Here is a 13,728-nt window from a genome sequence, read left to right on the forward strand (position 1 = left end):
AAAGCAGAGTACTTTTTGTAAATTGATTTTGTTATGCAGCTGAATTGGCTGACTCTTTAAGTGTTCTCGAGATCATACGACATTTTTTTTTTTTTTCGTATCTGTCAGGACCGGCTGTCGAAAGGCCCGTGACCTGCCTCTTAAGAGCAGAGTGGTAATTTAATGAGAAGACCAAGTTTTATCTCCAAACAGCAACTCCTTCTTTAGATGAAGTGAGTTACATCAAGAAAGGGACAAAAAGAACTTGAGCTGGATTCAGGAAAACCAAGGCTGTTCAGTAAGAGTAATCGCAGGATCGGGTCCGTGTCTACCTGCGCATGCTCAGGACGGGCCGCCAAGGTGGAAGAGAACTCGGGCGTCACTTAGCGTACTTGGTCGAAGTTGCTCCCTGGACTCCCCAGCGCGCCTGCGCTGCCTGGGAGTGGGGTCTGGAGTGACATGGGAGGACGGGGTTGCAGTCGGCGTCCCTCCCGCGCTTTTCCAGAGAAAGGGCGCACATGGACGGTTCCCCGTGGAGCTATCGAGGTTCCGAGGCTAGCTCCTAATTTAAAGGCTTTCGGAGAACTGCGGATACAAGCCCAGGGACTTCTCCCTAGGAAAACAAAAATGTAACCTGAGCCGGATCGTTAACAGCTTGCACCCGGACAAAAAGGGTGCCTACTCAGTACTTTGGCCACCTCATGCGAAGAGTTGACTCATTGGAAAAGACTCTGATGCTGGGAGGGATTGGGGGCAGGAGGAGAAGGGGACGACAGAGGATGAGATGGCTGGATGGCATCACCGACTCGATGGACATGAGTTTGGGTAAACTCTGGGAGTTGGTGATGGACAGTGTGGCCTGGCGTGCTGCAGTTCATGGGGTTGCAAAGAATCGGACACGACTGAGCGACTGAACTGACTGACTGAACTGTTTTTTACAAGGATGACAAAACTTGTACAATAATGTTTGCATTTTTGTCTCATCTCAAGAACTATACTTTAAGCCTTTTAGTTCAGTTCAGTTGCTGAGTCGTGTGCATGGACTGCAGCACGCCAGGCTTCTCTGTCCATCACCAACTCCCAGAGCCTATTCAGACTCATGTCCATGGAGTTGGTGATGCCATCCAACCATCTCATCCTCTGTCGCCCCCTTCTACTCTCACCTTCAATCTTGCCCAGCATTAGCATTTTTTCCAGTGAGTCAGTTCTTTCCATCAGGTGGCCAAAGTATTGGGAGTTTCAGCTCCACCATCAGTCTTTCCAATGAATATTCAGGACTGATTTCCTTTAGGATCGACTGGTTTGATCCCCTTGCAGTCCAAGGGACTCTCAAGAGCATCAATTCTTCAGCACTCAGCTTTCTTCATAGTCCAACTCTCACATCCACACGTGACTACTGGAAAAACCCTAGCTTTGACTGGACGGACCTTTGTTAGCAAAGTAATTAATGTCTCTGCTTTTTAATATGTTGTCTAGGTTGGTCATAGCTTTTCTTCCAAGTAGCAAGTGTCTTTTAATTTCATGGCTGCAGTCACCATTTGCAGTGATTTTTGGAGCCCAAGAAAATGAAGTCTGTCACTGTTTCCATTGTTTCCCCATCTGTTTGCCGTGAAGTGATGGAACCGGGTGCCATGATCTCAGTTTTTTGAATGTTTAGCTTTAAGCCAACTTTTTTACTCTCCTCTTTCAGTTTCATCAAGAGGCTCTTCAGTTCCTCTTCACTTTCTGCCATAAGGGTGGTGTCATCTGTGTATCTGAGATTATTGATTGATATTTCTCCCAGCAATCTTGATTCCAGTTTGTGCTTCATCCAGCCCGACATTTCACATGATGTACTCTGCATATAAGTTAAATAAGCAGGGTGACAATATACAGCCTTGAGGTACTTCTTTCCTAATTTGCAACCAGTCTGTTCCATATCTGGTTCTAACTTGCTTCTTGACCTGCATATAGATTTCTTAGGAGGCGGGTAAGGTGGTTTGGTATTCCCATCTCTTGAAGAATTTTCCACAGTTTGTCATGATCTACACAATCAAAGGCTTTGGTGTAATCAATAAAGCAGAAGTAGATATTTTAAAATCTTTAAAAGGCAGTTATTTTGGTTCACCCATCACGGGAGGTGAGGGCACTGCATGTGTTTGAGGAGAATTGTGGGCCACTCCTGGCTTGGCCACATTTCAAACCACTGCTGTTCAGCCTCTCCCTGGGTCCAGGCTCAAAACTTTCAGTGTAAACTTTGGAACTCAGTATTTGCAGGTATTCTCACCTGCATCCCCGCCCCGCCCCCTCCAGTTTTCATTGACCCAAGAGTTGATTTTCCTCTTCTCCAAGGCGATCTGAGTTTGTTGCTGTGTTGAAGCACAGAACTAGCCCTTTCGTAGAACATGCACTGGGATTCTAAGGCGTATAGTCAAATCATCTGTATCTTTACAGCCAGAATAGTTAATATCCTGAAATCAGAAAATAAAGAAAGCAGAACAAACCTCTATCCCTTTGACCCACCTTTGCCTTCTTTTTCATTGCTGAGGGCAGGCTTTCTCTAGTTGCAGCCAGGGCTTCTCATCATAGTGACTTCTCTTGCTGGGGCCTTCCAGATCTAAGGTGCGAGGCCTTCAGTAATATCATTGTTTGGGCCCAGTAGTTGCAGCTCTGGGGCTCTAGAGCGCTGGCTCCGTAGTTGTGCCACACAGGCTTAGTTGCTCCTTAGCATGTGAGATCGTCCCAGATTAGGGATACAAACTGTGGTGTCCCCTGCATTGCAAGGTGGACTCAACCACTAAACCATCAGAGAAGCCCTGAATGCAGTAAATCTTTGATTAACTAAGCTCAACTAATGGAAATCTTTATTGAAATGGAATTTTTCTTTCTGTAATTCACAAAAGACATAAAATGAAAAGTTTTTAAAGAAACCAAATTACTAATTTATGGAATAAGAATGGGATGGGAAACACGTCTTTTGAGTGTCTACTCCTAATCCAACACTTTAGCAGACATTGTTAATTTGTTGTGGCAAAAACCTTAGTTTACTTCTTAACTCTGCTCCAGACAGTAGCCATTAATTGATTGGATTTGGCTAGACTTGCTGTGCTGATTCTGGAGTATTCCCTGGGGTTAATCAGGGAATACTTTCCAAATATCTTAAACTTTCAACATTAATATATATTTTTATAAAATTATCTTACTCAATCTCTTGAAAAGTAAAAGTGATTCAAGTACTGTTCAGTATTCTGCTCTATTCTACCATACCTTGCTTAGTAATGACTAAAATAAAAAAAATGCACGTCTTCTTCATTTAACTCATTTCAGTTCAGTTCAGTCGCTCAGTCGTGTCCGACTTTTTGCGACCCCATGAATCACAGCACGCCAGGCATCCCTGTCCATCACCAACTCCCGGAGTTCACTCAGACTCATGTCCATTGAGTTGGTGATGCCATCCAGCCATCTCATCCTCTGTCGACCCCTTTTCCTCCTGCCCCCAATCCCTCCCAGCATCAGAGTCTTTTCCAATGAGTCATCTCTTCACATGAGGTGGCCAAAGTACTGGAGTTTCAGCTTTAGCATCATTCCTTCCAAAGAACACCCAGGGCTGATATCCTTTAGAATGGACTGGTTGGATCTCCTCGCAGTCCAAGGGACTCTCAAGAGTCTTCTCCAACACCACAGTTCAAAAGCATCAATTCTTCGGTGCTCAGCCTTCTTCACAGTCCAACTCTCACATCCATACATGACCACTGGAAAAACCATAGCATTGACTAGACGGACCTTTGTTGACAAAGTAATGTCTCTGGTTTTGAATATGCTATTTAGGTTGGTCATAACTTTTCTTCCAAGGAGTAAGCGTCTTTTAATTTCATGGCCGCAGTCACCATCAACTCATTTACCCTTCACCAAACGTATGTGTCAGAATTTTTCTCAATCTTGGGGAAACTCAGTCCCAATAGTTAAGCCTTGTGGTTGAAGGATATGAGTATAAAGTTAGAGAATAGTATAATAAAGGTGTGCAAAGGATTTATTACATCGCTATTTCTTCCTCCCAGACTATCTCCTATCCTTTTCCCCACCACACACAGAGCTTGTACTCACAAGCTGTAGAGGATCTTGACTGTCCAGAAATTAAAGTTCAGACTTCTTAGACTGAAGTTCAAACTTCTTAGGCTGCCATTTAAGATCTTCAGGAATCTGTGTCATAAATTCTGAGTAGCATGTTCTCTTAGCTAATTGAATTACTTTGTTTTTTACATTGCACAGTTCCCTTGGTTTTCCGTCTCACTGCTTTTTCCCTCTGTTTCTAATTCTCACCTTTCCTTCCCTTTTTGTTTTTTTCTTTATACTCATTGTGTATGTAGACCCTACCTGCCATTCTTAAAATGTGGTGTATTCCATAAAGCTTTTGTTTAATATCCTTATGTTGGTTTCCTAGTGCTCCTTAACAAAGTACCACAAACTTGGTGAGTTAAAACAATCGAAATTTTTATTTTATGGTTCTGGACCATGCTCCATCTGTAGTCTCTAAGGGAGAATCTGTTTCTTGTCTCTTCCAGTTTCTGCCAGGGTTTGGTGACTATTTCTTTCCTTGTGGTTTCATCATAAGGACTTGTGTTTATATCACTCCAGTCTCTCTGCTTCTGTATCACATTGACTTCCCCACTTCTGTGTGTGTCTCTCTGTCTGTATCTTATAAAAAATATATGCTATTGCATTTAGAGCCCTCTAAGATTCTTAACCACATCTGAAAAGTCTTGTTTTGTTTTTTCTTTTTTTGCCATAGATGGTAAATTCATCGGTTCCTTTATATTGTGAAAGGGTTGGACTTGGTGTTTCTAAACCTTTGGTTAATGTAAGTCCTAATAATTGGCCTCATAATCTCCATTCTGCTCTGGTTGAGAATCACTCTCTTCTGTGTATGCCTGGGAACCAAGAATATTTGATTAAGATTAATTTTATGGAAATAATATATATATTTTTCATATTGATGACTTTGATAGCACCATTCTCCTTTGGAACTACTGGAGAGGTGGTCAGTCAGACCTGGTTCAGTCAGAGGAGAGAAACTGTATTCATTATTTAAGAAGAAAATTTAATATTAAGAATAATGAACTTGGCATAAAACTAAATGGAAAACTGTAAGGGAAAAAAAGAACAGTAAGACACCATGGCTACCAGGAGGATAAGATAAGGATTGCTTTAGCAGGTGTGGCAGAAACCGCAAACTAGATTCACATGTTGCTATGAAAGGGTGTTGCTGCTGGACTGAAGTATTGGGACAATGCCAACAAGAATGATGTACCTAAAAAGCCTGAAGGAAGCAAATGAGATGCACAAAGTTGATTTTTTATCCTTCTAGGATTGCTTTTCAGCAGAATCCAACGTGGAGACAGCTGGAAAAACAGAAATGTGGTTTACAGGATCTCAGCTCTACCATCAGAAAGTGTAATGTAGAAGTCTGGGTTTGGAGCTAAAAAACAATAGGTTAATAACTGACACAATCTCTGAGATGTTTTTGAGATTTAATATGCCATTTATCTGTCTCTTAGACCTGCACAGGGTAATACCTGAGTAAGAATCTTATGGTTTGTTTTTGTTTTTAATGTACTTTGATTCAGAGAGTAAATAACTTGTTTCATATTCTTGATCTACTTCATTGCCTTATTTGACTTAATGAGTGTCCTTGCTGTGGTCCTGTTCTTTTGTTCTTGTTGTATTTTTTTTTTTTTTTTGTCTATAAGAGTTAAAGATAATCCCATTATTCTAATAGAGATTTTTATTAAGTAAGGGCTTTTGGTTTACCTAAAATAGTGTAATTATCTTGATTCCAAATTAGAACACTTAATGTATTATTCCAAGTTACTCTTTCAAATGGTGGAATTTTAAATGTTTCCACACGTTAAATTTTACATAGTTTTATTACTTTTTCTTTGAATAATGAATCTTAGTTTTAAAAATATTCTTCAGACTATGGGGTATTTAATTGGCCCTCTGTTAGAACAGCTTTATTTTTAGTCTAAGCTACTGCCGAACTTCCAAACTTGGTTAAACATTCTTATCATTCCTTTTTTAATATGGCTTAATATGCTAGTCTTTAACATGAAAACAATATTTGCTCACGAGGAGTTCTCATGAAAGTAGACTTTATATAAATTGTGATATTAAACTTTCAGTAGGAAATGGTCAAGTAGAGAGTATTAACAATGAAGTGTTCAAAAGAGCAATGGTGGTTTAATTACCTGAAAAGTACTTAAAAATGTCTGTTGACATAAAGTAACATGAAAATGTAATTATTTAGTCACTTGTGTTTATCAATTAAAACTTTATTATAATCTATGAAAAATTGTTGTTTTTACATTTTGTCTTTAAGTTGTTATATATCTAAAATTTTTATTTTGTTTAAAATTTGATGGTCCAAAAATGTACATTCTCTAAGATCCCAGTTGTGAAAATGGGTTCAAGTTAAGCTAATGAAAGGCAGTAACCATGCCAGACCTCCAAATGCTGCAAATTCTTTTCCATAGGTAGATTTATAAGTACCTCAATATGCTTTCTCAAAGTCTAGCCTTAACAGGGCAGTTTATACACTGGATTCTTTCATCCTAGCTTTGGGAAAACCACTCTTCTTGAGACACGTTCAAATCATTCTACTTTTATTATTAAAGGTGTACCTTTTCAAACAGGTTTCCCAAGGATAAGATTGTTTAGTTATCTTGGAATTCTCAACTATCTATAGTCAGAGGACATCTGGAAGCTTTGGAATTAGGTTTTTAAAAAGTGACTTGGGTTACCATAGTCACTAATACTCTGATAGTCCAAACTCATTTATTGACATATGAGGGATTTCCTGTCAAGGAAGTCAGAAGTTGGCTTTAATTGATCTGTGGTTGCCGCCTGAATATTAGTTCATGTTGAACAGATTTGTTTTTCTGAACACATCTTAACATATGTTAAGCCTGCATGGAATAAAGCTGACACAGTATAGTTTAGCCAAAAATAACCTGTTAGCTGGTAGTTTTTAGGACTTTCACTATTTCTATAAATATTAGAGGTGGTGCCTTGTAGTACTTAATACACGGTCTCTTTATAGTCACTGGAGGGATTGATTATTTAGTTTATGAATGAACAGTACCCTTTTCTTGAGTTTTTCCTCATAGCTCCCACTCTAGGCATTTTCCTACCTGTTTAAGTAAGGGTAGGTAGATTGAAAAAATGAGGTGAAGTGAAAACTATGCTGTTTTTATTGTTTTAATTTTATTGGCTCTGGTAAAATGGTTCAGAGTTTGAAAACGTTGCACTAAAGGTCCTGGCTCATCTGAGGATCTTTTTTGTTGTTTTCAGTAGTAGATCTCAACATTATTTTCTTAAATATCAAGGTAGATTATAATTTATGCAGGTTTAAGATATTTTAGAACTAAATTTTTAAAGAAAACTTTTTAGTTCTAAAAGTATATTCTGAATGTAACATTTCATGTTAAAATTTTTCAGTAATTTCATTTTAGTATTATTTGAATTTTGAACTTATTTATAAGTGATCATTAGCAGAATCTGCTAATTATCCCAAATGTCTTTCCTGTCTAGCAATAGAGTCTTCTCACTTCCAGCTGGGCACATGGCCCCCGCGCCAGAGATTACATGTCCAAGCCTTGTTAGAGCTAGATGTGATTACATGTCTAAGTTTTTCCTATGCCATGTGAGTGCAAATTATAAACATGCTCTCTGAGTCTTGCCTTTAAAATATTGGATATGCAGGTCTCCCTGTTTAATTCAGTTCTTCTGAAGGCTGTACTTTGACCATCACAATAGTGAGCCAACTTCAACTATGCAGGTGTGGGCAGTTCTCTGAGGGGATGTCTGAAAAAAAGAGGTGGAAGGGTCCTGGTCCTAGGTGACATCATGGAGCAAGCTCTCCTGCCATGAGGTAGAAGTCTGTTCTTCCATAAGGTAGAAGTTTATTGCTCTCTTAACAAGAGAGAGCAGTAAAACTCAACCTTATTTGAGTTGCTGCATTTTGCGGTCTTTTGTTATAGAAGATTAATTTATACCCTAGCTAATACAGATAGGATTTCAAGTGAAAACTTTTCCTTATGACTTTAGGTTTCAGAGGAGGCTCTAGGGATCAAGGCTTATAAATGCTACAGATAAAAAGGCTGAGGAATATTGAAGATTGAAAGATGGAGGCCTGTATTGAATATTTCTTGAGAGAGAAATGTCAACGTTTAATGATAGTTCCTCTCTCATCTTTTCCACGGAGAGGGAAGTGGTACTGGCCTGTACCTCAAGTCAAGTGATGGGGCCTTGAAGAGACCCATTTAGAGAACTTCACATTTGGCACTGAAGATTTAGAGTATATAGGGCCTGGTGACTGTCTCACTTCTAAGAGTCTTAAGCCAAAAGATTGGTGGGAGAGGTCTTCATGAAAAACAAGAGAGGGTTCTTTTGAGGCCATTCTGTGCACCAGCATTTAGTTGGGCATTACTCAAAGGGTTTACAGAATGTTGCCCATTTACAGCTGTATCATGCCAGGTGGGTCTCTTTGTGGTCACCACTTGCTGAACATGAACTTGGGGATAATGTCATATTCTGTAATGCCATGTTCATGGGCTATGCATCAGGTTTTACTGAAGACAGTGAAACTTATGAATCAGTCAGAATCTAGTCAGGAAGCAGGAAAAACGAAACCAATTATTTTTACAGGAGAATTTTATGTAAATAATTATTAACCAAGTATTAGAGAACAGATAACCTCTTTAAGTCAGGGGGTACAAAAGGGAAGAGGTGGTATCTTAAAGTCTTAGAGAAGGGAACTTGAGCTGGGAGTCAGACTTCGGAGGTGGGGTCACTGTGGAACTTTAGGGATGTGGAGGTTGGACCAACACTTCCGGTGAGGGGCACTGGCCATCTGGTACTGACCTATCTGAGGGTACAAGGAAGGTGGTTTTGAGAGTGAAACTGCCACCCACTATTGCTTTAAGATCAACTGTTTCTGCTGAGAGTCAAGTGTCATCGCTGGAGGATTCTGACAGAAATAGGGCACACACAGGAAGAGGTCAATTTGCTTCCTCTCCTCCTTTCCTCTAGTTTTCTTCAGGTGATCCTATGGACAGAGTGCAATAGGGGGCCAAGTGTTGCTTTTGTATAGGATCTTGGTTTGAGTGATTCTAAGGCAACATCAGTTCAGTTCAGTTGCTCAGTCGTGTCCTACTCTTTGAGACCCCGGGAACCGCAGCAGGCCAGGCCTCCCTGTCCATCACCAACTCCCGGAGTTTACCCAAACTCATGTCCATCGAGTGGTGATGCCATCCAGCCATCTCATCCTCTGTCGTCCCCTTCTCCTCCTGCCCCCAGTCCCTCCCAGCATCAGTGTCTTTTCCAGTGAGTCAACTCTTCGCATGAGGTGGCCAAAATATTGGAGTTTCAGTTTTAACATCAGTCCTTCCAATGAGCACCCAGGACTGATCTCCTTCAGAATGGACTGGTTGGAACTCCTTGCAGTCCAAGGGACTCTCAAGAGTCTTCTCCAACACCACAGTTCAAAAGCATCCATTTTTCAGCGCTCAGCTTTCTTTATAATCCAACTCTTACACCTCCTATGAATTCCGTGTTTTGTTTTTAGGATGCACACATTTTGGTCATTCATTGGAGGGGAGTGCATTACTTCCCAGATGCAGCCCTGTCTATTCTATCATAATCTGCTTTAGTTTTCTCAGGAACAAGTCATTCAATAGATTACTTTGTCCCCCGACTTCAGGGAATACCTGAGAAATTTCCAGTTTTGTTTTTTTTTTCAAATCTCTCTGTCTAGGCTTGGGGTAAAGTGAGGATACCACTCACATCTTCTCCAGAATGGGTCAGAATGACAACTTTCTTAGTGGAAATCTTCTTTTCAAATACTTCCATAATCCTCATCAACAAAATTCTTTATAAAGGTGAGTTGTCTATCCATTTCTCAGCTACCTATTCTGAAATCTTGTGGTAATAGTGAAGAAGCAGTTGTTGAACGTACATGTGAAGAGTTTGAATAAGGTTGTTTCACCAAACTCTAGGTGGAACAAAGCAATATCTCTAGATTACTATGTAATCTTATGTGTAATTTAATATATAACTAAATGAACTAATTTGATATTGTTAATAGATATATGGGGATTCCACCCACTTACATAAAAGTTTATATATTTATTTTGGAAAAAATCTTTTTAATTGGATTTGCCATTGAAAAAATAGGAGATCACTTATCCTGACATATATGATGGCACATAAGTGTATCATAAATCACAATTTAATTAAGCAAGGAGCCATACATTAGTATTTCATTCTCCACTTGATATTTAAATATACCAAATAATACAGCATTGGTGTCTCTACCACCATTTTCATACCTCTGATGAGGAATGTATAACACAAATATGTAGTTAACATTTCAACAGTTCTTACCCATTGCATTGCTTCCTACTGGTGAATTTCTAGTAGTTATTATGTATAGCATAACTATATTTGGTAGTTATGCTAGCCAGCATTTAAAATTTAATTTTGATAGGGTATTTTTTATTTTTGGATATTATATTTCTGATATTAGTTTGTTAGTTTTTAAAATGACCTTTGCATAATGACATTTATAATTTAATTTGCACTTAGACATTAGCATACTCATTTAAATCTGTCACTTTTGACTTTGATTTAATCTTTAAGAATTTTAACAATAATTTAAAAATATATTACAGTGTTTAATATTACAGCTATCTTACTGACTTAAATAACTGTGTGTATCTATATTTCTAGAACTTTTGGTTGAGTCTTTTTAAGAATAGTTTCCATTTCCCCACAGAACTTCCCCATCTGTTCACTTATTGTGTGTGTGTTTCTCTCTTTTTTTTAAAGTATTTGAGTATATTTATAAAGTATTTTCTGCTACTCTCAATATCTGGATATTTTCTGTTGATTCTTTTCTCTCTTGATATGGGCCAGATTTTCTTGCCTTTTTCAAATATAGTGTCTTTTTATTTGATAGTGGACATTGTCAATGGTAGGGTGTAAGGATTCGTATTATGTTTTTGTATTACATTATTATCCTTTGGGTGTCAAATTTGTTTTTCCTGATGCATTAAATTTGCTAGTTAAATTGCTATAAGATTACAAATAACAAAAACTGTAGAGGGTGTGGAGAAAAGGAAGCCTCCTACACTGTTGGTGGGAATGTAAACTGGTATAGCTGCTATGGAGAACAGCATGAAAGTGAAAGTGAAGTCTCTCAGTCGTGTCCGACTCTTTGTGACCCCATGGATTGTAGCCTACCAGGCTTCTCTTCCATGGGATTTTCCAGGCAAGAGTACTGGAGTGGGTTGCCATTTCCTTCTCCAGGAGATCTTCCTGACCCAGGGATCGAACCCAGGTCTCCTGTATTGCGGGCAGACACTTCACCCTCTGAGCCACCAGGAAAGGAGAACAGTATAGAGGCACCTTAAAAAGAACTAAAAATAGAGCTGCCATATGATCCTACAAGGCCATTCCCGGACATATATTTGAAGAAAACCATAATTTGAAAAGACACATACACCCTAATGTTCATTTAAGCACTGTTTACAATATTTAAGACATGGAAGCAACCTAAATGTCTACTGACAGATGAATGGATAAAGAAGATGTGTGGTACATATATACAATGGAATATTACTGAGTCATTAAAAAGAACAAAATAATGCCATTTGCAGTAACATGGATGGACCTAGAGATAGTCCTACTGAGTGAAGTAAGTCAGACAGAGTATGACATCACTTATATGTGGAATCAAAAATATGGCTACAAATTAACTTTATACATAACGTAAATAGATGTAGAAAATATGATTACAGATATAGAAAATATGATTATGGATGTAGTAAATATGATTACCAAGGGTAAGGGGGAGAGGAAAATTAGGAGTTTGGGGTTAACATATACATACAACTATATGTAAAGTAAGTAAACAGCAAGGACCTACTGTATAGCACAGGGAACTCTACTCCGTGCTCTGTGATGTCCTATATGGGAAAAGAATCTAAAAAAAGAGTGGGTATATGTATATGCATACAAGATTCACTTTGCTGTATACCCACAACACGACATTGTAAATCGACTGTATCCCAATAAAAATAATAATAATAAAAGATGTGGTATACTTTTACAATGGAATATTACTTGGCCATGAAAAAGAACAAAATAATGCCATTCATAGCAATATGGATAGACTTAGAGACTGAGTGAAGTAAGTCAGACAGAGAAAGACAGATATCATATGATATCACTTATAGGTGGAATCTAAAAAAGAAGGCTGCAGATGAACTTATCTACAAAATAGAAATAGACCCATACACATAGCAAACAAGCCTAAGGTTACCAAAGCCAAAGGAAGGGGAGGTGGGGGGATAGGGGCGGAAACTTAGGAGTTTGGAATTAACATATAGAAATACAACTACATTATAAAATATAAATATATATATATATAATAGATAAACAACAAGGATCTACTGTATAACACATGGAACTATACTCAATATTTTGTAATAACCTATAAGGCAAAGGAATCTGAAAAAAATAGATACATATGTATGCATAACTGAATCACTTTACTATATACTGAAACTAACACAGCATTATAAATTATACTTCACCTAAAAAAAGAAAAAAATGTTTTTCCCATTAAACAAATTGTTGGAAGATCCTTTTGATCTGTCGGAATTAGAATAATGGTTTGTTAGTGTAGGTCCAATTTAGATATGTCTTTAGTCCTAAGGTTTGTCTCTTCTTTTGGGTTTTGATTCTTACTGTTAGGGCAGATCCTGTTGGGAATTGCAACCGAGTACCTGAGAAACTTTACAAGATCTTTCCATTTCCTTTGCCCTAAACGTTTTCTAACTTTGTGTGACTTCTCTTTTTCCATTCGACTCTTGATAGCTACTGTCGGCTAGTTCTCAGGGAGTCTTAGCTTGAAATGCACAGTTCTGGCTGTGGCCAGAGCCCTGAAGGACACCATGGTGCATGCTTCTCTGTTACCTCCTCACCAGAGCTCCCCTCTCTGTGACTCCTGCTCCATAAATTCCAGTTGCTGCAATAAACACTCCAATCTCCAGTCTTCGCCGTGTCAGCTCAGTGAGAATGATACTTTCTACTTGAGCTCCTCCTCACTGTGCCATGGTGCAGAAACAGCCCCAGAGGCTCACCTGACTTATTTCCTTTTGTGCTACAGGCTGTCCATTTTACAAAAGAAGTAGTCATATATTTTGCCCAGTTTTATAATTGATATGTCCAATACTAGTTACTGTACAATGACCCAAAGCAGAAGTCTGTGCTCCTGCAAATCCTTTCTATAATTATCTTTTTATCTTTTTTCACTCAAAATCTGAATTCTTAATGAGTACATAAAATCTTACAAATCTTTTTTTTATTACTCTGCTCTTATAAAAACTAGAAAAGGAGGAAAAACTTCTCAAATCATTCTGTGAAATCAGTATTATTCTGATACCAAAACCAGATGAAGACATTACAAGAAAAGACAACTACTGACCAATATCTCTGTGAATGTAGAGCCCTGGATTTCACAACAAAATATTAAAAAACAGAAGCAAGAAAATTTTTGAAAAGGATTATATACTGTGATCAAGTGGGGTTTATCCTAAGAATGCAAAGTTGATACAATATACAAAACCCAATCAATAAAATGTTGTTGTTCAGTCACTCAGTCGTGTCTGACTCTTTGCGACCCCATGGACTGCAGCACATCAGGCTTCC

This window comes from Bos mutus, chromosome 7 (assembly GCF_027580195.1).
Source record: "Bos mutus isolate GX-2022 chromosome 7, NWIPB_WYAK_1.1, whole genome shotgun sequence".
NCBI classification, from domain to species: Eukaryota; Metazoa; Chordata; class Mammalia; order Artiodactyla; family Bovidae; genus Bos; species Bos mutus.